This window comes from Mus caroli, unplaced genomic scaffold (genome assembly GCF_978045245.1).
Source record: "Mus caroli unplaced genomic scaffold, Mus_caroli_1 scaffold_2, whole genome shotgun sequence".
NCBI classification, from domain to species: domain Eukaryota; kingdom Metazoa; phylum Chordata; class Mammalia; order Rodentia; family Muridae; genus Mus; species Mus caroli.
The window spans coordinates 146,463,561-146,490,696 of record NW_028227257.1 but is presented as its reverse complement, the minus strand read 5'-3'; the positions used below and the strand labels follow the sequence as shown (position 1 = coordinate 146,490,696).

The 27,136-nt window shown below is 42.7% G+C and overlaps 1 protein-coding gene and 1 pseudogene across 5 annotated transcripts in view; one reads left to right on the top strand and one right to left on the bottom strand.

The window, feature by feature from the left end:
• Positions 1–3,926: 3,926 nt before the first annotated feature.
• Mapkap1 (MAPK associated protein 1) overlaps positions 3,927–27,136 on the top strand; it is a 209,598-nt gene continuing 186,388 nt past the window's right edge. For 2 of the 5 annotated variants that reach the window (XM_021184032.3, XM_021184047.3), the window contains exon 1: positions 3,985–4,390. The gene's annotated coding sequence lies outside the window, so the exon portion shown is untranslated. The other 3 variants (XM_029473508.2, XM_029473510.2, XM_085834997.1) reach the window with 3 other exon arrangements.
• Positions 10,071–10,642, bottom strand: LOC110290305 (small ribosomal subunit protein uS8-like; annotated as a pseudogene).

Genomic DNA, 27,136 nt, shown 5'->3' with positions numbered 1-27,136 from the left:
TTTCCTCAACTGAAGCTCCTTTCTCTAACTCCAGCTTTGTCAAGTTGACACAAAACTAGCCAGTACAGGCCTCCTCTGTGTTCTTTTCCTCTCCAGCCCCAGCCCCAGCATCATCAGTGTGCTTTCGATGTGCCTGCTCTTAAGGTCTGACTCTATGTACCCATAGATCAAGAGGCAGGTCAACGAATGTGTTGTGTTCTCTTTTTAATTCTATGTATAGGAGTGCACTGTAGCTGTCTTCAGACACATCAGAAGAGGCCATCAGATACTATTACAGATGGTTGTGAGCCACAATGTGGTTGCTGGGAATTGAACTCAGGACCTCTGGAAGAGCAATCTGTGCTCCTCACCACTGAGCCACCTCTCCAGCCTGGATGTGTTCTCTTTTAATGTTCCCTTTGCCTTCCTTCAGGTACAACTCCTGCTTCTTGGGCCCAAGTCATTCAGCTGCTTTGTCTTGCTTGCTTGTCTACCCTCTCAATGCTGATCCTTATGTTCAGAAAAAGCATGGGAAATGCCTCCTCCTCTTCCTTCTCTTCTTCCTCATTCCTCTCCTTCCTCTTCTTCCTCCTATTTCCTCCATGTCGTTTTTCTTTTTTCTGGTATAAGAATTCACTCTCTAGTGCCGAGGTCAGGCTTAATTGCTAACACTATACAATGCTGACCGAGTCTTGTAATACCAGCAACTGTTCTCTGTTATCCGCAGGTCAGCTCTGTCCACGTGAGTGACAGTCATTCAATCCTCCCAGTGCAATGAGCTTATTTAAGACTTTTGTCAAGTCCTTAAAAAAATAGTTCTTTCTTTTTATGTGTATGTGCAAGTGCCTGAATGTATAATGTTTTCTCTGTGTGTATGCCTGGTGCCCCCAGAGACCAGAGTAGACATCAGAGTTGCGGGTGGGTGCAAGCTGCCTGATGTGGATGCGGGGGAACCAAGGCCAGGCCCACTACAAGTGCTCTTAGCCATGGAGCCATCTCTCTCGTGTATGGCTTTTCCCTTGTAGGAGTAAAGACCTGTGTGTAAAGGAGGGGCAGCTTAGGGTGGTGACTCACAGGACCATTGCGTGGCAGAGTGGGGATTTGATCTTTAGAACCTACACATGCTTGGCAGTCCAGTTGGTTTCAGTTTTACCTGGTTTTATGTGTCTGAGAGACAATTTGACAGCTGGGTTTCAGAGTGGGCTCAAAAGAAGTAAGAGAGAATACGATCTAGAGGGACTGGGGATGTGGGGGCAGAGTCAGTGTAGCCCTGGCTTAGCAGATGGGGTCTAGGTTCCATTCCAAATAGGCTGAGAGGACAGAAAGCCCCAACTTTAAAGAACAGACCTAGAAAACTGAAGATCCACCCTTGTTAACATCTATTGCTTTACAGAGTGATGGCAGCAGGCCCCTGAAGGAGCCACGGTGCCATGCATGTAAGAGTCCAGTTGCTATTTGCTTCTCTCACCCAAGCATGAAGTAAGAAACCAACCATATTCTGCTTGAGTGAATCTGTAGGGTATTGGTCTGTTGGTGACTTTAAAACTGGTATGGATCCATCAAGATTTAGCCTTGTCTTTTGGTTCTTTTGCTAGGTACATTTTTGTTCTTTTTTTTTTTTTTTTAAGAAAAAGAAAAAGAAAAACAGACAGGAGTCTTGCGACATAGCTCCCGGCTGGCTCTGCTTCTGATCCCCGGCCACAGCTTCCTGAGCTGGGGTTACTGACATTGATGTCCCACTTAGCTTGCTGAAAAGCCATCTCCCCCAGGGTTTCTTTGTTAGCCTTGGTTACCCTGTAGCTTGCTCTGTAAACCATCCTGGCCTCAAACTCACAGAGATCTGCCTGCCTCTGTCTCCCAAGTGCTGGGATTAAAGGCATGAGCCTTTGAAATGCATTTTTTGAGACACTTCCCAGAGGATTTCTCGGAGAGAAGAACAATAGCATCACCTAATTTATACCTTCCCTAGCTTTATCATGACTTTCTCTTTGGTGCTGTGTGTGTGTATATGTGTATGTATATGTGTGTATGTATGTGTGTGTGTGTGTGTGTGTATGTGTGCACACAAAAGCCAGAGGACAGTCTCAGGTATGGTTGTTCCTCAGACCATCCAACCATTTTTTTTTTTCTTTTCTTTTTTGAGACAGGCTCTCCCTATGCAGTCCTGGCTGGCCTAGAACTTGCTATATAAACCAGGCTGGCTGGCCTCGGGTACACAGAATTTGCCTATCTCTGTCAATTTAATGTTTTGAGACAGGGTCTCTCTGTGAGTCTTGGGAGTCAACCAATTAGGTAAGACTGACTGGCCAGCATGCCTCTAATCTCTGCCCACCTCTTTTTCTCAGCAGTGTGTGTGCCCCCACATACATGAGTTTTGCAGATCAAACGCTGGGCTTCATGCATGCATGGCAAGTGGTTTACTAAGCTGTCCCCCCAACCCTCTGCCACTGATTTCCATCCCAGAAAGCTAATCTTACATCTCCCCCAAACTGTCTACCAGTCCTGAATATGGTTCTTGTCATCACTCTGAGTAGGCGAGGAGCATGCTGATTCACATGTGTTACTCCATGTTGAGCACTGAGCTGGTGTTTATCATATGTGAACTTATTTGAGTCTCATAGCAATACTCAGAAGTTGGCACTGCTGTTACTAATGGAAACATCGAGAAGAGGTCTAGTGTCTAAAGACTAACAGAAAGTTAGAATTGGTATTTGACTTTTTAAAAAAATATTCTCAGATAAGTTTACCCACTCCATACATAAAATGTATCCTGGTCACACTCACCTCCCCCAACTAATGATCCCAGAGTCATTCCTACCCTCTTCCAAGTTTCTGACTAGTCCCCTCCTCAAAAAATTTGATACCAGTTTGGGTTGCCCATAAATTCTTGGGTGTGGCGCCATCCTTTAGAGATACCTGCCATACCTGTAAGGTAAACCTACTCTTCCTCCCCCAGAGCCACCAATTGTCCATAACTTGTCTAGGAACTGGGCTTGTGAGCTCCTCCTGCTTCCATTATGGAATGTTAACTGGCTTCATCTAGTGCATTTCCTTTTTTTGGGGGGGTTGGGGTTTGAGACAGGGTTTCTCTGAATATCCCTGGCTGTCCTGGAACTCACTTTGTAGACCAGGGAGAGTTTTATACAGACAGGTTGAAGAGAGAACAAGCTAGACACAGGTGAAGATAGGATGAGCCAAAGAAAAAGAACCAGGGGATTAAACAGGTTGCTTAAATTAGTACGAAGCCTAGCAGAGCAATTCTGTCAGAAACTGAGAGGAGCCAGATTGAATCAGTCAGCTTGGAGAAAAATTTGAGCCAGAATAGCCAGTCCAAGATCAGAAAGTACTAGAAAGAATGATCGTATTCAGCAGCAAACATTTCAGGCTGAAAACATTCTAGGCTTTGATTAGATTCAATGGAGGCTGTAAAATTCTAGGATTAGGTCTAGGTTAGCAGACTGAGATAGCCTCCAGACGACAATTACGACAGAACGACAAGAGAATAAGTTACAATTACAGTGTCCCACTGTGGCTGAGCACTCGATGAACATTTCATCTGTGCACCTTGGCCACTTGTGAATTTCTGTATTAACCATTGTCCATTGCAGTAAAACAAAACAAAACAAAACAATACCCAAACTTCTCTGATTAGGTGTGAGAGCGTCACTAATCTGGGTTTAGATAGTAATTTAAAAAGCAGTTTGATACTATGTCCATGTAGCAAATAATAGTTGCAGTGAACTCTTCTTTCTGATATGGTGGTTAAGCTGAAGACTTTTCCCTGTAAAAGACGTAGCTTACAGAGATCCTTACGAAGGTAAACAGAAGTCGGTTAACCTGCTCCAGAAACGGCCAAGGGCAGCACGCATGCGCAAACCACCCACCAGTTCCCGCCCCTTGTCCCGCCCCCGGGAGGCAGCGACTTCTAGTTCCTGGCTCTGGGACTTGCGCACTGCGTCCCCAGCCAAAGGCGCCTTGCGGATCGGGGACTTCCGGTACGCGGGGTACGGTTCCGGGTCGTGGCGCGGCTCTGGTTAACAGGGCTGCTGTTGCCGGCCGGCGGCGGCGGGGAGCGGCGGGGTCATGAGGGCGTGCCCGGGGCGCCAGGGCCGAGTGGGCCGGTAGGACTGCCGAGGACTTCGTGGGCGCTGGGTTCGGTGCAGGGGCCGGGAGGCGTGGGGCAGTCGGGACTTCCCTCAGGGACGTGTCCCGGGCGAGGCGGCCTGTAGTGTGGGAACAGCTTCAGGTAAAGGTTGCCCCAGCCGTCGCCCCCTCGCCCGCGGGACCCTCCGACCGCTCAGCACCCCGCTGCCGTCGCTGCCCAGCGGCGCCCGTTGGGGCTGTGCTCGGTGGCCTGGGAACATCGGTTTCCTTGCTCTTCCTGAGCTTGACAGCTGGGTGTGTGACTTAGGTGAGGAGAGACTTTGGACCTGGTTGTGCGGGGGCGGGGGCGGGGGCGGGGGAGTCCTTGGCTCTGGCGGTTTCGGGTCCCCGAACTCTGCAAGGTCCGGTGCCCAAGTTCCATCCTGTGAAATCAACTTTTCAAAGCATTGCCAGGGCAGTCCTGAAACCGTCCCACTGATTGTTTACATCCCGAGAGCGCTGCGGGGAACTTGGAGTCCGTTTTTCTGTTTATGGGAGTGACAAGGAATGGTGAAGTTGGGGGTGGGGGTGGGGTTAGGAAGAAGAAAAGAAGTGTATAACTCAAGCCAGAAGCTCTAAGATGAAACAGGGACCTCACAATTTGTTACAGCCTCCTATGAATGACCGCAGTATTTGAAACTGTCACTGTTCCCAACTCTGCAAAGCACCATATTTGTTACAAACCCCCAAACGGCCAAGTTCAAAACCTTCCCAGGTGTAAACAGTAACGTGTACAGACACATCAGTTGATGAGTTCCGCCTTCACAGGACTCACAGAAAGGATGGGTCCCTCTTGTGAACAACCACCAGGGCAGAAATAAAGTGTGTTACTCCTATGTTTAGGAGCCACCCAAGCTGCAGTGACAAATCTTGCTCAATGCTATTTGCCCCCATTTTTTTCAGTCACACCCCTTCAAGCTTACTGGACTCTAGGGGAGGGGCATGGCAGGTGTCCCTTTTCTTTAAGCTTTGCTCATATCTGCCTTCTGCTACTAAATGTGAACAGTGCCTGCGACGCCTCTATGATCTTGTGGCTCTCAGCTAGTGTTTAACAGCTAACCTTTTAAAAGTCCCTGCTATGGGCCTTTCTTCTGTATAAGAAGAATCTCACATCATTTTTGATTTGTTCTCACATAAACTTTTTTTCTCACCCTGTCCTGCCCAGACACTTCCTGTGTCTTGATTTCTATTGCTAATGCTTCCCATGGTCCAACTGATGGTGGTCTCATTCAGCCAATTAAGGACAATCCCAGCTTTGAATGAGTGATTCATCGACCCCCCCCCCATTTTTAAGAATTATTTTAAATATGTACGTGTGTCCATGTGGTATTTGTTTGTGTACATGTGAGGGCAGTTGCCTACAGTGGTCAGAAGAGCTGAAGAGCGTGCCAGATCCCCTAGGACTGGAGCCGTTGGTGCTGTGAGCGGCACATTGTAGGTGCTGGGAACTGAACTTGGGTCCTCCACAGAGCAGTGCTGGTTCTTAATTGCTGAACCATTTCTCCATCCCCTGGGAATGATTTCTTCCCCCAAACCCTATAAGCGCCCCTTATTTACAGTCACTTAGCAAGCATTCATTGTGCATGGATATAGGTCAGCCACTGCATGGCAGTTTAATAGGTAAGACTCAGTCATTATGTACAGCCAGTTCTTACGGTGAGAGGGACACGTGTGAGAGTTTTTCTGTGATTCGGAAGTAGTATGTCGTGTCAGTTTTTGAGAGGTGACGCTTGGTGAAGGGAATGAGCATAATGTGAGTTGAGCTTCAGTTTTTCCTCATTTAATCATTTTAATTCAGGTTGGCACAGAATAGTTACACAGCTGGTACGAGACAGAGCCTTCTTTCATACCAGGACATTCCATGCAAGTACATATTGAAGCAACTGTCTAAGAGGGAAAAAAAAATGTTGAAGTGGAGAGTGCAGACAGTCCTGTAAAGGTAGAGCCTGTGCTGCAGGCCTGTCTTAGCAGCTTGGTAGGCTGAGGCAGCGGAGTACTTACACAGATTGCACGAGCCAGCCTGGGCAATGGTGAATAGCTCAGTGGTTAAGAGCATGGGCTGCTCTTCCAGAGACCCTTAGTTCACTTCCCAGCACCTGTATGGCAGCTTATAACCATCTGTAACTCCAGCTCCAGGGGATCTGATGCCATGTTTTGGCCTCTCTGGATGCCAGGCAAACACGTGGTGTTTATATACAAAAAAGACCCATGTACATAAAGAAAACAAAAACAAAAAAGCTACATCTTAAAAAGAGAAAAAAAGCATATTACCTTCCATAGCATGGAAATGATAGGTGGGTGGACTGATGTGATATTTTATGGAGCATAGATAGGCATGGTCTCTGGCTTTGTGTTTTGTGTGGCATGCCCTCCTCTCTAGATATGTGACCTTTGCTTAACTCTAGCCAGCATTTTCTTCATCTCAGGAATGGAGCACTATGCATTATTTAGTAAGCTGATCTGGGTTAAGATCCAGCCCCCCCCTCCCCCAATGTGTTCAAGGCCAGCCTGGTCTACACAGTGAGTTCCAGGACAGCCAGGGCTACACAGAGAAACCCCATCTCAGAAAAGAAAGTAAGAAAGAAAGAAAAAGAAAGAAAGAAAGAAAGGCAGGCAAGGCAGGCAAGGCAGACAGGCAAGCAGGCAGACAAACCCTAGTAGAACCTGAGCCTCATGGCTTGAGCTTTCTGTGAAGCTTTTCAGATTGGAGATTTTCAAGTTAGTGACACTCATCTAGTAAAGTCTCTGAAAGTGCTACAAAACTTAGAAAAAAATGAAATCTGAAAAGAGTTCTGACCCCAAGAGTTTTGAATAAGGAACTCTCAACCTGCAAGTTGTCAGGTCTGCCTAATAATAGCTGGAAGAGCTCTGGGATGTGGTGTTAGAGGGTGAGTCAGTTTATAGTCCGAGTAAAGCAAGTCATTGCAAATGTTTCTAAACTGTTGGAGATTTATTGGAAGTCAGTGTCCCATGAAGTCTTACTCAAATAAAATTACAAAAAATTCCAGTCACATCACCAGGAAATTGCCATTTCTGCTTTCAGCAGGCATTTGAGAGGTAAACTGGAAGGGCTAGATTCCAAGAGCTCAAAGCCAGGCAAGTTTTGGTTTGTACTCTTTAAGTGGCCAGTTGTGAAGACTTGGACGGTGTGTGATTCGTTCAGCAGTTCCAGGCAAATGTTAGGCACTGAGATGCTACTGGGAATAAAGCCAAGTCCCCCTTTTGAGGTCTTTGACATTCCAGTAGGGTAGAAGTGTCTTCAGATGAAGTAGTCATGTTCTATATGCTGCTCTAGCATGCATAGAGCCCACAGGAGAGAATACCAGTAATGCCAGTCAGTGCTTCCAGTGCATCATGACATTGTTCTAAAAGCTGTTTCACCTCTGTCCTTGCATGGGAAGGTGTGAGCATCATCCTGATGAGGGAACTAGGGCGTGGAGGGAGGGGAGAGGGTGTCATGGTTGCAGCTCAGTGGTAGAGTGAGTACTTGGCGTGAGTGATGTCCTATGCTCTACTGCCAGGAACCAAAAGCTAACAAAATGGAAAAAATTCGACTTTATATAGTTGGTGTTTTGAGCTACAGCCGTGGTTCTCAACCTGTGGGTTATAACTCCTTTGGGACTCTTAACAGCCCTTTCACAGAGGTCACCTAAAACCATCTGCATATCAGACATTTATATTATGATTCATAACAGTAGCAGAATTGCAGTTATGAAGTAGCCATGGAAATAATTTTATGACGGGGGGGGGTGTCACCACATCATGAAGAACTGTATTAAAGGGTCTCAGCATTAGGAAGGCTGAGGGCCACTGAGCTGAAGGATTCTGATGGCTTCTTCATCCCTGCATCATGTTGCTTATTCTTGCTTCGTGGAGGAGGACCTGGCAGAAATGCTACAAAGAAGAGCTAGCTACATATGGGGGCTACAGTAATGTCACTGCTAGGCACAGTGAGGATTGAAGCTGGCCTCTGCACTCAGTAGCTCAGGGTCAGCTGAGCTACTGTTTAAGGCAGTGGTTTCGTTTTTTGTTTGTTTTTCCTTTTTGGTGGGGATGTGTTTTGCTTGTTGACTCATCTGAAGACTTTGGAAACTGTTCTAGTTCAGTGGATTTACAGGTTTCAGATTCAGAATCTTTTAGAAGTTGGTTATTCTGATGTTTAGGCCATACTGTTAAGGATGCAGCCAGATGTCAGATTGTAGATGATAAAGCAGTCTGTTACAGCTTTCCTATTGAAGGTGATTTGGCCTTGAGTTTTTAGATCCTTTGTTAGAAGTCAGTGCACCGAAGGGATGGGATTACTGATCAGAAGTCTGGGCTGTTCTATTTTGCAGAGTGGCCAGTGTATGGTTTTCTCATTTCGTCAGGCTTAAATCCCAAAGGGGTGAGGTTTGGATGAGGGGACCTTGTGATACTTGGCTTTGGTGCTTGTAGTACTGTTAACGGCATCAGCTTTATCTTCCTTTCTTCCTCGTCACAGTATTATTTGTTGGATAATGTTGCATACTATGTTCCTTCACCCTCATAGTCTGTTTAGAGTAGTTGAGATGACATAGGGAAACAGGCAGAACTTCTTGAGATGAGAAAATGGGCAGCCAGAAAGCCACAATTTTGGAGAAACTTAGTCTGAGCGACTCACCTGCAGAATAATCTTATTTTGCTAAAGTCTTTTCAGGAATTGCTGGGTTTAAAGTCACACAGCAGGGCAGTGGCAGGCCCCAGTAGAGAATGTCTCAAATCTCTGATGCTCTTTGTCTCTGCCTGGCCAGGCCAGGTTCTGTATCTTCGTTATGGCTTCCAATGGAACTTGGTGGGCCCGTGCTCTGCTCACATGCACAGTGCTTTCTTGACTGTTTATGTATAAGACTGAAAGGGGACAGAGTCACCAGGAGAGTAAGAGAAATGTGATCAGGAAGTTCCCAGCCCAGGAGTTTAATTTACTCTTATTTTAATCCCCTTCTTCCACCAGGTGAAAATTGAAGAAATATTGGTCTTTTAGATACTTGTTTTCATTCATACTCTACTGTATAAAGAAATTTCAGAATTTAAAAATGAAGGAAATAAATCCTGAGCAGTCATTTAGAATTTACTACCTCTACTTGGCAGCAGTCAGGGTACATCGGGGAAGTAGATTTAAGATGGGAAATGCAAAATTTGAACTGAAAGTAGAAAATAGTTTTTAGAAATTAAAAGTGAGAAAACAGCAAGAAACCACTTAAAACAAACAAACACCAGGCAAACCTGAAATGTAGAGAAAGTGTTAGAGATGGACTCCTGGGGCTATTGTGATTGCATGTGAGATAAATTGTTATGTCAGATTTACCCTTCCATGTGTGCAGTGCTAGGTCCATAACACCCCACAACAGAGCATGTTTTTATGAATATGCTTCTGTTATTGTACAGTTAAGTGGTCATAAGGTGTGTACAGCTTCAAAGAAGTGACAGTATTCAATTCTCGTCCCTTCTTGTGACCTTGTTTTAAGATTCTGTGCTGTAAGTAAGTAAGGCTTCAGCAGGGTAATTGGTGGGAGATCATTTGAAGGAACGTGCTTCTTTTTAAAACAGCAGCTCTTTAATATAAGCTTTAGTTGCGGCCATGCTGGAGACTAAGGAACTAAGGTGTAGCTTGAGTACTGAAGTAATGTGGAGCAGAAACCACGCTCACCTGGGTTTATACTGGCTGGCTGTCACTTTGTCACCTAGACAGTCTGTTAGCAGTACCAGCCTCCAGTACTAGTGAGAACTAAAAGAGACAGTACTTTTAGAGAGATGCAGGGTCTGGGATGCAGGGCTAACCCTTGAGAGTAGTTATGAAAAATATGATTTTTACATCTGGATGCTGAAATTAGTCACCATAATTTTATTTATTTATTTATTTATTTATTTATTTATTTATATGTTTTTTTTTTTTTTAACAATTTTCTTCACAGTCCATGAAGGCTTTTTATTTATGCTTTACATTTGAAAAAGGAATCCCAGGATTTTCTCTTCTGTATGTTTTCATCTTGCCTCTTCATGGTTCATGATGCCAGCCAAGGTTGTCAGCACAATGAAACCAAGCTGCTGTGATGGGAGCAGATTGTCCTGCCATTTCTCTAGGTCTTTGAGTTGAACATCAAATCTAGGGCCAGTCACTCCACACTTGTTCAACCTTCCTGTGAGGTTCACAACCATCTTTCCAGCTCTGTGATCATCAGTGATCTCGAATTCACCAATGTAGCCGTGCTTCAGCATTCACAGTTAAGAACTGAATGATGACTTTAGAACACAGCCTGATGAGGACCTGGCGTTTGCCTCTCTTCTCAGCATTGTTGATGTTCTTTTTTTTTTGGTTTTTCGAGACAGGGTTTCCCTGTGTAGCCCTGGCTGTCCTGGAACTCACTCTGTAGACCAGGCTGGCCTCGAACTCAGAAATTCGCCTGCCTCCGCCTCCCAAGTGCTGGGATCAAAGGCGTGCGCCACCACGCCCAGCTTTGTTGATGTTCTTAAGAGCAGCCGCCAGAACATTCATTCTCACCATGTTGACTCCAAGGGAAGATGGCAGAAAGAGCAGTCACCATAATTTTGGTTGTACTTTGTGAATTACTTAGTATCATGACTACTATGTACTATTGAGACAGTTTTCAGTCTTTTTTTTTTTTTTTTTGGAGTGGTTAAATAAATTGATCTGCAGAGTAACATTAGAAGCTTGCACTAAAGCTGGGCATGGTGGTTCATGCGTTTAGTCCCAGCTCTTGGGAGGCAGAGGTAGGGAGATCTATATTTGCTTTATATTTGGATATTGGAACCAGCCCTTGTTGTGGGACTGTCATCTGCTTGAGCATTCTCCTTATTCATATACACTTAATTCTTACCAAAAGTTGTTTATTGTTATTTGTGAGTGATTGTAAGTATAACCTTATGATATGAAGTTTAAAGATTTGATGAAACTGTTTATTGCTGGCGAAAGTTGGTGGTGAGAAGGTCACCTAGTCATTACTTGTCTGACTATAAGTTGGTAAAAATTTGGTAGAACTTCTGAAAAAACCTTGAGCAGTATTTATTTTAAGCTTTATGATGGAGTTATGAATGCACTTAAGCTTGTAGCTTTAGTTTTAAAGGATTATAGATATAGAAAAATGTTTATGTTTATTAATGTCTCCTACATCTGGGCATGGTGGTCTACACCTATAATTCCATTGCTTGGGAAGCTGAGGCAGGAGGACCATAGATTTGAGGCCAGCTTGGGTTACATAGACTTTCAAAACAAATCATGGAAGAATTGGCATTACTGGTGAGCATGTGCTGCCATCACCTGTTTAGTGGGGTGGGGATGGGCCTGTGACAGCTACGAGTCTTTACTTTCAGGTGGGGAGTGCATTCATGAAGTTAAAGTTGCTAGTGGATCAGTTGTGTTTAAAAACAAAAAAAAACAAAATCAGCACTCAGGAGGCAGAGGCAGGCGGATTTCTGAGTTCGAGGCCAGCTTGGTCTACAGAGTGAGTTCCAGGACAGCCAGGGCTACACAGAGAAACCCTGTCTCAAAAAAACAAAACAAAACAAAACAAAACAAAAAAAGAATTAAATAAAGGGAAGGAAATATTTGGTTATAGTCTTACAGTTGCCTTGTCTGATTTTTTTTTTTCCCCATGGAGGATACCCTAGTTACAGAACTACAAGTTAGCTGTAGCTGTAGGTGACTGGTTGAGCTTAGATTCTGTTTTTCTGTAATGTAAGCAAGCACTTAGGAGAAATAGATCAAGTCGATTTTGTTTATGTTTACAAGTCAGGCAAGGTGGGCGTCCCCAATGTGGCCTGGTTGACTGTCTCTGCTCAGGGTGGCTTCTGCCTTAATTTACTTTCAAAAGAGCAAATTCTATCGTTTTTATCAGTAAGAAAAAAATTGAAGTTTATTTTTAACTTTTTCTAGTGTCATTAAAAGGGATGAGTATTAAAGTGACATGATGAAATGTCACCTTAGACTCTTCCAGCCGTGTATTTCATAAGTGATAGTATCAGCATGCACATTAAGCATTATGACCAGTTAGATAGTTCTTTAAACCGTGCATGGTAATTCTCATGTATGTTGTATAAAAACGTGCAAAATTTAACAACCATGTGAGCATATTTAAATTAGGAAAATAGCAGGCAACTTGTTTCCTTTGTAAACTGCTCTGTCCAAAGCATTCTGTGTATTATCAGAATGAAAAATGACAGCACTTTGTCATCTGCTCAAATTGATACTGCACTCTTCAGGATGACAGCTGAAAAGGCCCACAGGTGCCATATAAAGAGGTGACCATGTTGTCATATTTCATTTCGGCATCCCTCTGCAAAGCCATAATTACCTAATTAGGTTGTTAATTAGGAGATTAGCATTTCACTATATTGATAGAATGCTCTTTACTGGTGTGGGGCTAGATACAGATTTGTCGGCCCTAATTTATAATCTCTGCCTGTTTTGTACTTATTTATTTGCTTAAGATCCTTGTGTGGAGCAATTGAGTTTATCTGAGGAACAGTTTGTTTACAAGCTAATGAAGCTTTGATAACTCTGAGCTAAGGTATGAACAGAACTAAAGAATGGCCACAGCCCAAAGGAGATTATAAAAATTCTGAATTGATAGACATTCTGTTAGCATAGGCAAAAAACCACAAAAACCAACCAAACAAAAAACATAAAAATTCAGATTGTTGGAGTAAAGTCCAAAATGCAGAATGGGAGTTGAAATGTGACAGATGTGTGTGTCCTACACCAGACGCAGGGTCTTACTTTTATTGACTGATGCATCACTTTCATTTGTACCTGACTGTACACAGGTCGGAAACAGGCTTGCTCAATTACTTGAGAATGAGTATATCCACTTCCTTAGTACCTTCTGTCTCTTGGTCTGTGCCGGGGACATTTTCTTACTGTTCTTTGGCCTGAGTTCTTCTGGAATTTGAAGTATTTCATAGTAACCTTATTTTGGTGTTTGGATTATGCAGTGTGTCTCTTTTCAGGGCCTGGGAGCCTACTACTTCCCTTCTCAGTATAGTGCCTTAGTTTGGTATCACAGACGCCTTCCTTATCTTCCAATTCCGAGCCCCTTCTTCTAGGCCAGTGGTTCTGAACCTTTCAAATGCTGTAACCACTTCATACAGTTCCTCGTGTAGTGGTGCTCCCACATAAAATTATTATTATTATTATCTTTTTTTTTTTCAAGACAGGGTTTCTCTGTGTAGCCCTGGCTGTCCTGGAACTCACTTTGTAGACCAGGCTGGCCTCGAACTCAAAAATCCGCCTGCCTCTGCCTCCCTAGTGGTGAGATTAAAGGCGTGCGCCACCATTGCCTGGCCATAAAATTATTTTTATTGCTACTTCATAATTGTAATTTTGTAAATGTTATGAATCGCCATTAAGTATCTGATATGCAGATGGTCTTAGGTGACCCCATGAAAGGGGTCGTTCAACCCTCAAAACCCACAGCTTGAGAAACACTGCTCTAAGCATTAGTTTTTTTTTCCATAAGTGGTATTTCATTTATTCAATGCAAAAGAGGGACATTAAGCCACTTTCATTCATTTTCTCCCAAACTCTCAAAACTCCTTTTCCTCATTAAAACAAAACCTAAAGAAAAAAAAAAAAAACAACAAAACCCAAAAACCCACACTGAGAAACACATTTGTACAAAAACCACACAGTATCCAAGCCCCCCTCACAAAACTGGATGGATGTTATTACAGGAATGATACCTAACTGACAGTCATGGAAAGAGCCGTGTTGAACTTAGGTTCTATAGATTATCAACAATGTAAAAATTATTCCCACTTGCATCTCTCAAAACTAGAAAGTGATCACATTACAGACCTCAGGTTACAAACAACCAGAGTCCTGTCCTTCTGCTAGGACTCCGGGGAGAAGGCAAGTGCTAAGCATTAGTTTATACTGCCTTTTCCTCCCTCCCTCCCTCCCTTTCTTTCAGAAGAATATGTAGGATTTCTCTGTGTAGACCAGGGTGGCCTTGAACACACAGAGATCTGCCTGCCTCTGTTGCCCAGATGCTGGATTAAACAGGATTCAAAAGGATGAAGAAGGCAGGTGACTAGGCAGAAAATTTTCAGAGAGAAGTTTTTGTTCAAGGTTGGATGAGAATATAGTTTAGTATGGGTAGAATAGAAAGCACAAAGGAAATGAGGCTGGGCTGCTTGTGTAGGCAAGGTTACAGCATTTGAAGGAGTTTGAGAAGTCAGTGAAAGACCTTAGGACAAGTTAGGAAGCAACTGTAGTAGCTTAGGTCAGCTCTCTGGCTTGCTTAGGTTATTGAAATAATGAGAAATGGATGACTTCGAGAAAGAAGAGCCAGAATGCACAGGATTCTGGTTAAATGTCTTTAGGCTCCATGGAAAGGAAGGAGTGAAGGCTCCTGATTTGATAGTCCACTCTTTGTAATTTTATGTACATTTGAGAGTATTTGCAAAGCTTTCTGATCATTACCATTATCTGTTTAGAATGGTCAGACCCCAGTTTTTCTGCCCCCAGCTTCTGACATTTACTCTTCTACTTTGCATCTCTGTGGCTTTGCTTTCAGCCTTTTATAGAGATGGAATTGTAATCTGTGACCTTTCATATCTGAGTTCTGTTGCCTAGAAAAATGTTGAAACAGCTAAGATCGTATTCCATTCCCCTTTCTGATCAATAGTTCATCATGTGTAAGTACCGCTTCTTGTTTATTCACTTACCCACTGGACTTTTTGGTTATTTCTTCTTTTGGCTACTATGCTACTTTGCACATTGGTGTACAAACTTTTGTATGAACATGTATGTTCAGTTCTCTAGGGTGCATGTTGACCCTGCTGGCTCACATGCTGACCCTGTGAGGCTCTGTGCAGGTGTCTCCCAGAGTGGCTGTACTGTGCTTACCCTCCCAGCACATCTTTACCAAGCCCCATTGGATAGTGGTGGAGGTCAAGGAAGGTTCGTCATGCGTGCCGTGCCTCCCTCTCAAGGACTTCTGATCCAGTGGAGCTTCTGAGTTAGGGAAGAGAGGAAGGAACAGCTTAGAATTTGGGAATTATACAGTATGCTTAGTACCGGCAGAGGTTCTGTGTGTGTGCATGCAAGTGTGTGGGTGTAGGCATGTGTCAGTCTGCTTGTCTGTCTTCTTATTCTGCCTCTGTCTCAGTCTTTATTTCACTGTCTCTATCTCTCTCTTTGTGTCTCTAATACAGCTTCTGGGTTTTCTTTGTAGGGCTTCATGCTTGCGAGCCTACCTTTAACCTGTCGCTGTTTCTTGGGCTTTCTTGCCATACATACACCCTGGGCAAGCTCATTCACACTTATGGCTTCATCTGTTACACGTATGTTGATGTCTTCCAGATTTACACAGAGCTTTCTCCAGAACTACAGGTATGTCTCTTCTTAGCCCCCAATATAGTTTAGCTATATATATACATCTCCCAAGTTGGTTTCAAACTGTGACCTTCCTGCCTCTGCCTCTAAAGAGCTAGTATCCCAAGTGTAAGTTTGGGTCTTGCTGATCTCTTTGGGTAATCCATACTCGTTCATTGTGTCTGAAAATGATTCATTAGCTGCACCCCACCCCTACTCTCACTCCTACCTCCACCCCAGCCTGCCCACTGACCTTTTCCTACTTAAAATCTTTAAACAAACAAACAAACAAACAAACAAACAAACAAACCCATTTATCACATACACAGAGGTCAGGCATTAGTTCTCCTTTGATTGTGTGGGTTCTGGGGATTAGACTCAGGTAGTCAGTCTTGACAGCAAGTATCTTTACCTGCTAAGCCATTCTGTGGCCTTTTGTTTCACTGTTGGTAGTGTAAAGGTCCCCCTACATCCACTCGAGTCACCAAGCTCTCCTGCTTTTTATCTCTGGAATTTTTCTTGAATGTATGGAAACAACTGCCTCACTTGAGACTTCATCTTTTCTTCCATGGGCTGTTGTCGCAGCTTCACAAACAGCTTCTGTCCTGTCCATAGGTTAATCTTCTGTGTGACGCCATAGTCTCTGAAGTGCTAATCTAATCAGCAACTTTGAACTCCATGTAGTTTTAGTGATATTATGTGCTTTGCTGTTTGTAGCTTCAGTACCAGGCTGTATTGTAGGTTGCCACTTGGCTTGTCCTCTGACCATCCAACTTCTTTCTTTTCTTTGTAAATTAATCATAGATCAGGGACTAATAGCAACAGTACTAGTAGGGATCCTTGTAGTGCCTGCTATGGGCCAGGCAGTGTGACAAGTACATTCTTACTTTGTGTTGCTTGTCCCCTAGAGAAAACTATAAAGTACTGGGTACTTCTTGAATTGTGGCAGGCATGTCCCCAAAGTCTCTAGCTAGGCAGTTCTCTTCCCTCAAATCTCACATACTCTTGGCTTTTTCTGTCCTGCTTTAGATGGTAAGTAGGAAGCACCTCAGGGCTGGTTCTGTGCTAACTTGTTTACAGTTACAACCCAGTACTCCATCTATCCTGCCTCATTCTCCCCTGTGCTTTGTTCCACAGTGCTTCTGCCTGCCATAGTACACATGCTTTGTTTGCCTGGCTGACCTCATCAGAACCTGAGCTCCATGGAGGCAGGGTTGTGGGGGTAAATGCACACAGTGCTCTGTATCTAGAGGAGTGCCTGGCAGGTGGCAGCATAGTCGCTGTCCAGAGCATAGTTGCTGAAATACCCATTTGGTACTTAGTGATTGTTATGGGTGGATTCATTAATTAGAGGTAGACAGGCCCTGCAGTGCAGTGGAAATATGAAGGAACAACTAACTTGGGATTCATTAGGAAGTTCCTGAAAGAATTTACCATTGAACCTGAATTTTGAATATGAGTAGGAGGCACCCAAGTAAAGAAGTGCGCTTGTGTGTGGAGAATGTTGGGTGTCTGTCTGTCTTTCTTATTTATTTATTTGTTTTTTTTTTTTTTTGAGGTAGTCTCTCACTGAACCTGGGGCTCACAGATTTCAGTTATACTGGCAAGCCAGCATGTAAATCCTGTAAATCTTCATGATCCTGCCTTCCCAGTGCAAAGATGACAAGCATGCTCCAAGGTCCTTATTCTTGCATGGCTAGTATTTAAAGTACCTGATCACCCGAGCCATCTTCCCAGCCAGCCAGACAGGCTTTGTAGAATAAGGATGAGCAAATATAATTGTGATTGCTGTTTGTTTTATAACAGCCTCTTGCAGTCTTAAGTGCTGAGAACTTGATTCGTGATGGTGATGACCTTGACCTTCTGACTCTCTGGCATTCCTCTCCCAAATGCATGATTATGGGAGTACACTGCCATGTCTTGTTTGTGCAGTGTGGAGATCTTACTCAGTATTTTGTATATCATAGTGAGCACTCACCAACTGATTGACATTCTTAGCCCTGTTTTTTTTTTTTAAAGACAGAGTCTCACTGTGTAGCTCTGGCTGTCCTGGAACTTTCTAAGTAGATCAGACTTGTCCTTTGAACTCAGAGAGATCTGCTTGCCTCTGCCTCCCTAGTGTTGGGAGTAAAGACTCTCATGCCTGACTTGCAGTTTGTTTTTACAGCGGTGATTTGAGTTGTAGGTTTCAGATCTAGACCTATCAGAACACTCAGAACACATATGGCAGGAGCTGGTAAAAGGTACTGCAGTAAGCCACAGGATTTATTTAGAGAGTAGCAAAGTTTCAGATATGATCACAGATGTCTTTTAAGTCACATATTAAGGTTTCTTGGCTTCAGCTTTGCCGATAATGACATTTTGATGGTATATAGTTCTTTGTTGTGAGTGTTTCCTTGTGCACTATGAATGATTTGCAACATCCCTAGTGTTCATCCACATGAGTAGCACCCATTCCCAGGGTGACAACCAGAGATAGAGCCAAACATGGTCAAATGTCTGATACTGTTGACATTGTTGAGTCTTCAGCAAGTGATTTAAGGAGATATGAAGTCATATCTTCATAAAATACCTACCTTACTAAATCAAGAGTTTGCTCAAGCAGTTTGGAACAGACAGTCTCTTAGAAATGATATTTCTACAGCTAACTAATGAAGGCAGAAATAAAGTGCCCGTAAGACCACTTGGGCCTGGGATTCAGAGAAGAATTTGCAGGGAGTGAGATGTTTGTCTTGGATGGAAGAGAATGATTGGCTGAGTATATTTCAAACATTCCTCAGGACCAGAAGACACACAGTTTCCCTGAGAATTGCAGGAGGTGGAGAGGAAAAGGGCTAATGGAGAAACCAGGCTGTAGGGAGCCCTTTATGCTGTCTGTGGAGGTCTTTAGGCATACACATGACAGTCATCTCAGACTTACAGTGTACAGCAGTACACACTTAGGACAGCCAGACAGGAGTCAAGGTCCATCTGGGTTCCTTCCCAAGATCTCTCAAAAGGCTGAAAGAAAGGATGTAGTTGGTGATGAGCTTGTGAGCTTCTTAGGTTGTTAAAACAGGATGTGTTTGGTCCTCATGACTCAGCGCCCCTGTTGTGTTTAGCTAATGGCTGAGACATTTTCAGTGCCCTTGGTCCTTGTTGTGTGGTTCTGAAAATCAGCACTTGCTTCTTTGAGGCTCTTGGGAATCTCTTTGGTTTACCATTTCCCTCTTTACTTGGCTAGGAAGTCTTATGTGACAGAATGTCACCAAGGGATTGTACGTTCACACCTTTGTCATGTCCTTTTGTCTATAGCATGTAAGGTCCTACCTATACTCAAGGAAAGGAGTAGCTATACATCAAAGAAGTAGATGATGTAGAGGCCAGACTCTGCACCTGCCTTAGAGTTCTGTCTCCCCCATAAACCTCTTGTTCCTTAAGGGCAGTGGTCAAGTGTGTTATTTCTTGATAGTCTGTCTCTGGTGCCTGACACATTGTAACACTCATCAAATGAATAAAGTCTATGAGTCTTGATAGGCAAATGAGCAGTGCTTTCTGAGTAAGTCCTTAAACCAATGATTTCATATTCAGTCTAGTCACTTTGACATTGTTTGTATCTTCACTCTAGAGAAAACTATAAACATTTTTACCTGAGATCTTAAAGTAAAACCTCAAATTATTTATTTTTACAGCTGCCAATCAAGCCTATTATGTCAGAGAGACAACACCAAAAAATAATTTAGGGCTATATTGCAGGAAAGTGGCAGATTTTTTATAACTGCTGAAATCATTGTCAGGCTTGGAGCTTTGAGAGTGGTGTGTTGTCTAAAGTTTTACTGCAACTGCTAGTTAATAAACATTATTTCAGGAACCTAAGAGTGCTGTTTTCTAACAAGGGAAATAACACTGTAGGGTGTGATTTCTGTATTATTGTTAACTTGGTATTCAGTGCTTACATTCTCTGGACTTGTCATCAGGAACATCTTAGGCATACTTTCAACTTGGAGTTGCCTATTGAGAAGAAATGACACTAAAGCCAGTTTTTTCCTCACCCTTGATAATCCTCACAGGAAACACCCTGTGTGTTCTGGGGAACTGAACCACACAAAAACAAGCATTGCATGTTTTTTTAGCCTATCAGTTTTGGTAACTTTTTTTTTCTAAAGATTTATTATTTTAATTATGTTAATATGTGTGTGGTGGGAGTATGTGCATAGGAGGGCTGATGCCCGAGGAGACCAGCATTGACTGGAGGATCCCTAGGAGCTGGAGCTATTGTAGGCATCTACTTGTGTGCTAGGAACAAAATTTGGGTTCTCTGGAAGACCAGTTTGTGCTCTGAACTGCTGACAGCCACCTCTTCAGTCTGGTGGGTGGGTGTTTGTTTTTGTCGATGTTTTTACTCTCGACTGCCTTGAACCTGCAGTGTAGCTGAGGATGACCTTGAACTTCTGATCCTATTGCTACTGCCTCCCAAATGGAAAAACTATAGGCCCGAGCCATCACACTTTGCTCTAGTGGTGTATATATTTTTTTTCTTTAAAAAAAAGTATAGTTGTTTTGTTTTTGTTTTTTTAATAGGATAGAATGTAACTAATGAGTTATAAAAACAAGTTTCCTGGCCTGGTAGCAGAGACCTAGGCTTTAATCCTAGCACTGGGGAGGCAAAGGCACAGTCATCTACAGAATGAGTTCCAGGACAGGCAGGACTACACAGAGAAACCCTATCTCCAAAATCCAAACCAAAACAAAAACACCCAAATTTCTTGGCACTGTGGATGCTGCCCAATACTAGTGTTTGCCTAGCATGCACACACCACACACATACATTTGAAGATGACTCAGTTGCCATGTAAGCATGAGGACCTGCATTCAGATCACAAAACAGAACACAAAACCTGGGTACATGAGGTATACCTGTCATCCTAGCACTAGGGTGGATCCCTGAAGCTCATTGGCCAGATAGTCTAGCTGGATTGTTGTACTTTAGGTTCAGAGACTCTGTCTCAGAAAATAGAATGGAGAGTGCGTGAGGAAGACACTCAGTGTCCATCTGTAGCCTTCTCAGAGACACGTTCATGCACCTGCACAGACACCTGTCTACACCTGCCCAAACATGTATGTATAGCACACATAGTTTTTCTTTTATGGTGAATGGGAAGTAGTCCAAAGCCAGGTGTTTAGAGGCCAAGATTTTGAAATTGCATTTCCACTACATTTGATCAGTGTAAATCATAATGTGAGCCCAGATGCAAGGACAGGGCAGTGGACTTTAACTGATTGGCTTAATATGAGAAGTTGCAGAAAGATATCTGCCAAGGGCGCAGTAAGGTATTTAATTCCTATAAGGCTTTGTTTACAAAACAAAGATGTTAGTATATCCTAGTCTGGCTGTTAATAAGTACTACTCATGGGAAAAGCCGGCAGGATGCATCTATCACTATTCTTGTGTTTCTGCCTAAGCGAAGCCAAGTCATCCTTAAAATGCTTCCTTTCTGGGACAGTCTTGAAAGCACACAGCCATTGGGAGTTGGTGTATGCGGAGCACTGAGTCCCTGTTGGGTCTGTGTGGAAGAGCGCATGTGCTGGCACTGTCAGCCTGGGGAGGGCCAGCACACTTGTAGATTCCTAGTCTTACTCTAAGAAAGTGAATGAATCTCCTTCAAAAGAACATACAAGCTTTTCTTTTCTGCAGCTATTGTTGCTTTTATTATCTTCAAGTAGTTATACTCAAAGGGTAGGAATAGAAATGGGGGAGGGTAAGTAAACTCCAAATGCTGTCCTCACCGTCTCTGTACACGGAGCTTAGGCACAGTCACGGGGAGAAGGTCTAATCCCCAGAACAATTTTAAAAAGCCTTTTTTTGCTTGTCTGAAAAATAGATGAAGGCTTAGAGTTACATTGGAGAGCATTAGAGAAGGAAATTTGGAAGCAATAAACCACAGTTTATTTTAATAGTCTTTTAAATTATTTCCAAATTCCAGGAGGCATGAATTCTGAACTTTAACTGGATCAGAGAATGTTGATCATAGTCAAAGATAGTCCTTTTTTGGTTTCTCTGAATGAAAAACTTAATATATAATGGAAGGTTTGTTTTTTTTTTCTTCCCCCTAACTTGTGACCATTCTGCATCATGGTAGATAAACAAGACTGCTTTTGTTAGTCTGTGGTAAGGACTTCTGTATGGGAATAAGGTTATCATGCCTAATATTAACAGTGTCAAGTTGAGGTACAGTGTGGAAAGGTTAAAAAAAAAAAAAAAACCCTCACATCTGCTGTTACATGTTGTTAACTCCCTTAGCAGACGTTAAATCATTTCAAGTACAATAATAGTGTGGGAGGTAAATTAACTAACCATTAACAATCTTATAAATACACAATTAACATGCCAGCATTTATATGACACATTGATGGGGCAGCAGTAATTTTTGATTGGGAGTTTGCAGACCTTTGAGAAGCCTCGGGCTGTTGCTTATTCAGATAGGTTTTCACTGACTGCAGGTGAGGGCTGCTAGTCCACTGGAGAGCGGTGGGTGTGGCACTTGGAAAGGAAAGGAGCTGAGGGCTCTTGGTAAGCATGGGCTTGAACAGACAGTTAGTTTTACTTGCAGGTCCTTAGGGAGTGGAAGGGTACAGGGAGGGCTCAGTGTTTAGGGTGAGTTATTTGAAGAAAGATAAAATAATACAGCTATGGATTTGTAGTTGAGGTCGCATAAATTAGTAAAATTTTCAAAAATGTCCTGGGGTAGGGTTGGAGGCATAGCTAGAGCAGAGTGCTTGCCAAGCATGCAGAAAGTTCCTGGGTTTGATCCCCAGCATTCCAGCCAATCAGCCAGGCAGAAGACTGATTTAGACCTAACTTGTTATGTGAAGTAAGAGCTCTGCGGTTTCTGGTTGAAAGCAAATGAGCTCTTACATTCCTGCTGTGTGGGACATTTCTGATGTTTGTTTCTTTCCCTCCCTCCCTCCCTCCCTCCCTCCTTTCCTTCCTTCCTTCTTCCTTCCTTCCTTCCTTCCTTCCTTCCTTCGCTTCCAAAAAATTCTTTTTCAGTAATTATTACAGGTTCTGCTTAGTTTTTTTTTTTTCTGTTGTAAAAACAATTACTATAGCATTAGCAGAGTGTAGCTAAGGGTCTTGTTTATATCTGAACACATTAGTGTCTTAAAGCTTTTATGAAGACCTAGGAAGAATTTCTCTCAGGCCTCAGAACCCAAATAGCGTAGCAATGGCATGTTTACAGATGGTTTGTGGTGACTGTTTGTCACAATGGGTAGGACCTGTGCTTGAGCAAGGTTTTTTGTTTTGTTTAGTTTTGGTTTTTTAAGATTTATTTACTTTTATGAGTACACCATTGCTCTCTTCAGACACTCCAGAAGAGGGCTTCAGATCCCATTACAGATGGTTGTGAGCCACTATGTGGTTGCTGGGAATTGAACTCAGAACCTCTGGAAGAGCAATCAGTGCTCTTAACCACTGAGCCATTTCTCCAGGCTCCTGAACAAGTTTCTTAACCATTTTTCCTGTGCCTTTTTTGTTTGATGCTGTTTGCTTGTTTGTTTTAGACACTCTGTAGCTGGCCTGGAACTTACTCTTGTAGACCAGGCTGACTTGGAACTCACAGAGATCTTCCTGCCTCTGCCTCTGAGTGCTGGGATTAAAGGCATGGGTTACTGTGCTTGATGATAGCAGCAGTCTTTAAAAGGTTGTTTTGATGGTTATATAAATTAATTCATGTAAAAAGGATAGAATAATTTGAGCTTTTGCAGTAACTTAAGGTTAGGTGCTGCTAGTTCTGTGGTCCAGCTATAGCAGGTGTACAATTCTTTGGATGCACACTATTTTATCCTGAATTAATGCCCCTTGGCTTCTTTCCCCTACTCTGCATGTATGTTTCATCAAGTGTCATCTCATGCTTTTCTATAAACCATTCATTGCCAGTTAAAGTTTGGGAGCTTGTGTGTATAAAGTTCTTATTAAAGAGTATTCAGAACTGGGCATGGTTGCATATGCCCAGTTTTGAGACAGGAAATCCTCCTGGTTTGAGGCAAGCCTGGGCTACAGAATGAGATCCCAGTCTGAAATGATTTTTCAGAGTTGATATTCATCAGAATCTTCTAAAAATGAATGCCTTTTTAGACGGTGTGCTGAGTTACGGTTCTGTGGTTATTCATGAATAGGTGTGAGGAGTTGTGTTAGTATCCACATTACACCAGGATCTTCTTTTAGTAGAGTAGTAGGAACTAAGCAGATATGCACTAAATATCTTTTTATAAGGAGACCAACTTCATATATGAAAATGACCTATTATCTTTAAAACTGGGAAAGGTAACACACACATGTAATCCTGGCACGTTCAACATAGGGCAGGAGGCTCTGCAGTGAAGGCCAAGCTCGTAGCAAGTCTGAAGCCAACCTGGGCTATATGAGACCCTGTCTCAAAAGGAAGAAACAAAATCATTTTGGAATTGTTCTCACTCTACATATGTGTCCCTGTTACTTTTTTTTTTTTTAAAGTAAGCAAATAAGCATTAAAGAAATATAAAACAGCGACAATATTTTATAATTGAAATTGAGATAAAACTGGTTAATTTTGTTTCACTTAGTGTTTCCCAGATTTAATTTTTGTTAAAATTAAAATATATACAATATGAAATTTATCATTTTAATGACTTTTCAATATCCAGTTCAGTGGCATTATATATACTCACAGTGGTTTGCAGCCATTACTGCCGCCCATCAGGAACTTTCATCTTCTTAGACTGAACAGTACTGAACATCTGCCCAGTCCTCCTCCCTCCAGCCCCTGGAAACTACCAGTGTTCTTTGTGTCAGTAGGAAATGATGTGTGCTCTAGGTGGTTCCTGAGAGTACACGGACTGTGTGACTGGCACATTTCACTCAGTTATGTCCCTAGGCTTTGTCATCCATTGACGCATCAGCATTTCCTGGGTTTTAAGGCTAAGGCTATAGCAATGCATGTGTCACATTTTGTTTATCCTCTACTGTATATGTTTATTTTTTTAGTAATTTGTGTGTGCGCTTATCTATGGGTTTGTGTATGTAGATGTGGGCCCATGTGTGCAGAGGCCAGAGACATTAGGTGTCCTGTTCTGCTCTTCTTTCCTTATTCTGTTGCAATATGGCTGAAGCTTACTCTAGGCTGCTGACCAAGCTCCAATGATCCGCCTATCTCTGTCCTCCATAGCACTAAAGCCACAAGTATAGGTAGTCATACCTATTTTTTAAAATTTATTTTATTTAATTTTATGTGCATTGGTGATTTGACTGCATGTAAGTCTGTATGAGGGTATCGGATCCCATGGAACAGGAGTTACAGACAGTTGTGAACCACCATGTGGTTGCTGGGGTTTGAACTCAGGACCTCTGAAAGAGCAGCCAGTGCTCTTAACTGCTGAGCCATCTCTCTAGTCCTGCCATACCTGATATTTTATATAGGTGCTGGGAATTTGAACTCAGGTTCAAATCCTGGTCCCTAATAGTGTTTCACTGCATGTATGTGTCAGGGCATATGCACAGTTGTTTGAATGTTTAGGTTATGTTTAGATTTTCAGTATATGTTCCAAACAATTCTGAGGTAACACTTATGCTCAGTTACTTTCTAGGGCAAGTTCTAGAGTGGATTTCAGAGAGTGTTTATGCTTATATTTTGATAAGCATTACCAAGTTTCCTTCGAAAGTACCCTCCTGTTGTAAATGAGAGTGTAACGTTTCAGGAGTAATGTCAATACTAGTTCTTCAAAATCTTTTTGCTTTTTGTACAATTGAACAGGAAAAGTAACTTGATTTCGTCTTCTGAACATCTGTTTTAGAAATCAAATATACCTTAGCTGCTTAGCTGCTCTTAAAAGATTTTAAGCTGGGCAGTGGTGGCGCATGCCTCCAACACTTGGGAGGCAGAGGCAGGTGGATTTCTGAGTTCCAGGCCAGCCTGGTCTACAGAGTGAGTTCCAGGACAGCCAGGGCTACACAGAGAAACCCTGTCTCAAAAAACCAAAAAAAAAAAAAAAAAAAAAAAAAAAGATTTAAAAAAACTGTTGTGGTTCTGAAAAGCAGTGTTGGCATAAGTTGACAGTGTCCCAAGGTGACAATTTTGAAGGGCACATTGGTGAGAAACTCTCTTTTCTATGTTAAGAGAATGTGATCCCTTCTCTACACACCTGACATGCCAAAGGGCTTATCTTGACAGTAGAGTGGAATAGTCATTGGAAGTTGGGCAGTGACATGTATTGAGTGTCCTGCTTGGTGTAGCATCCTGTTGCCAGTGGATGTGGTGCTAAGACTCTTGTTCTTATGGAATTGCAGGCACACCTCATAGGATCCCAGAAATGACACCCCCAATAACATGTTTCCTAGGGAAGTCCTGAGGAAGTTCCCTCAGCTGGTATGGACCAATTCACACAGATTCATCAGGGTATGGAGTCATACTGTTTAGTAGACTGCCTGCTGGTGCTAGGGTGGGTTGAGGGCTTTAATAAAGGATGAAGTTGGGAAGCTGGTGTGCCCCCTCTGATGTTTGTAAGCTGCACTGGAGCAGATTCACTTTACTAGAAAAGAGTTTTATTGTTGTTATAGTAACAACAACAACAACAATAATCTTTTGAGGGAATTTCAGTGTACTTTTTCTTTGCTCTTTGGGTGCCAGAACACTCAGTAAACATTTGGTTTTGTGAAAGAGCTAGGTGGAGTGAAGGTGAAAGGCACAGCCCTTTTGCCAGCAGGTAGCTTGCTGCCTTTCTTCCATGGAGGAAGACTGCCGCAGGAGAGCTTGCCGTTTGTGGCCGTCTGTGACTTGATAGATTAGCTTCTTCACAAGTGATTCCGTGTTTGCTTCTCCCTCCATGGCTCTAGAAAAGGCTTCATTTTTACAAATGGAATTTATATGCTCACTTTAAATTTTATAATTATTTCATTGATAACATTGACGTTTTACCATCTCAAAGATCAGTTATTTCATAGATATTGCATGGTGTTGGAGGCATAGGAGATATGCATAAAGTTTTGTTCAGGCATGTGGTACTTAGCTTTGCACTTCCCTTTAGCCTCTGTGAGGGAACTTGTTCATGAATCAGATATAAAAGAAAGAGAGCAAATATTAATGTGATTATCTTGATGAGCAATGTGCTTCAATTAAGTTTGCTTTTGATATCAGTATCTTTAAGATCCACTAGATCAGCAGTTTTCAAAGTGTGGGTCATGACTCCTTTGGGAAACCTCTTTTTACAAAAATATTTACATTACGATTCATAACAGTAGCAAAATTACAGTTATGAAGTAGCAACAAAAATAATTTTATGGTTTGGGGGGGTTATAAAGCACGAGGAGCTGTATAAAAGAGTGAACTGCACTAGATAATGGCGGCAGGATGATGTGTTACCAGGCAAAATTTAAGAAAAATCAATTAGCTATCACGATTTATGTCATTAGATTTTCCCTTTCTAGAAGAAACAAATGACAAGAGTCTTTCATCTTTTATCCCTCTCTTTTCTTTTTCCTTATCATTCTACTGGAAATCAAACCCAAGGCCTTGTACATGTTAGGCAAGTAGCCTACTATATCCCCAACCCCAATGGTAGGTATTTGTGTGCAAGTGGGTGTGTGTGTGTGTGTGTGTGCGCGCGCGCGTGCGCATGCATGCAGGTGCATATACCCATGTGCCATGTGTA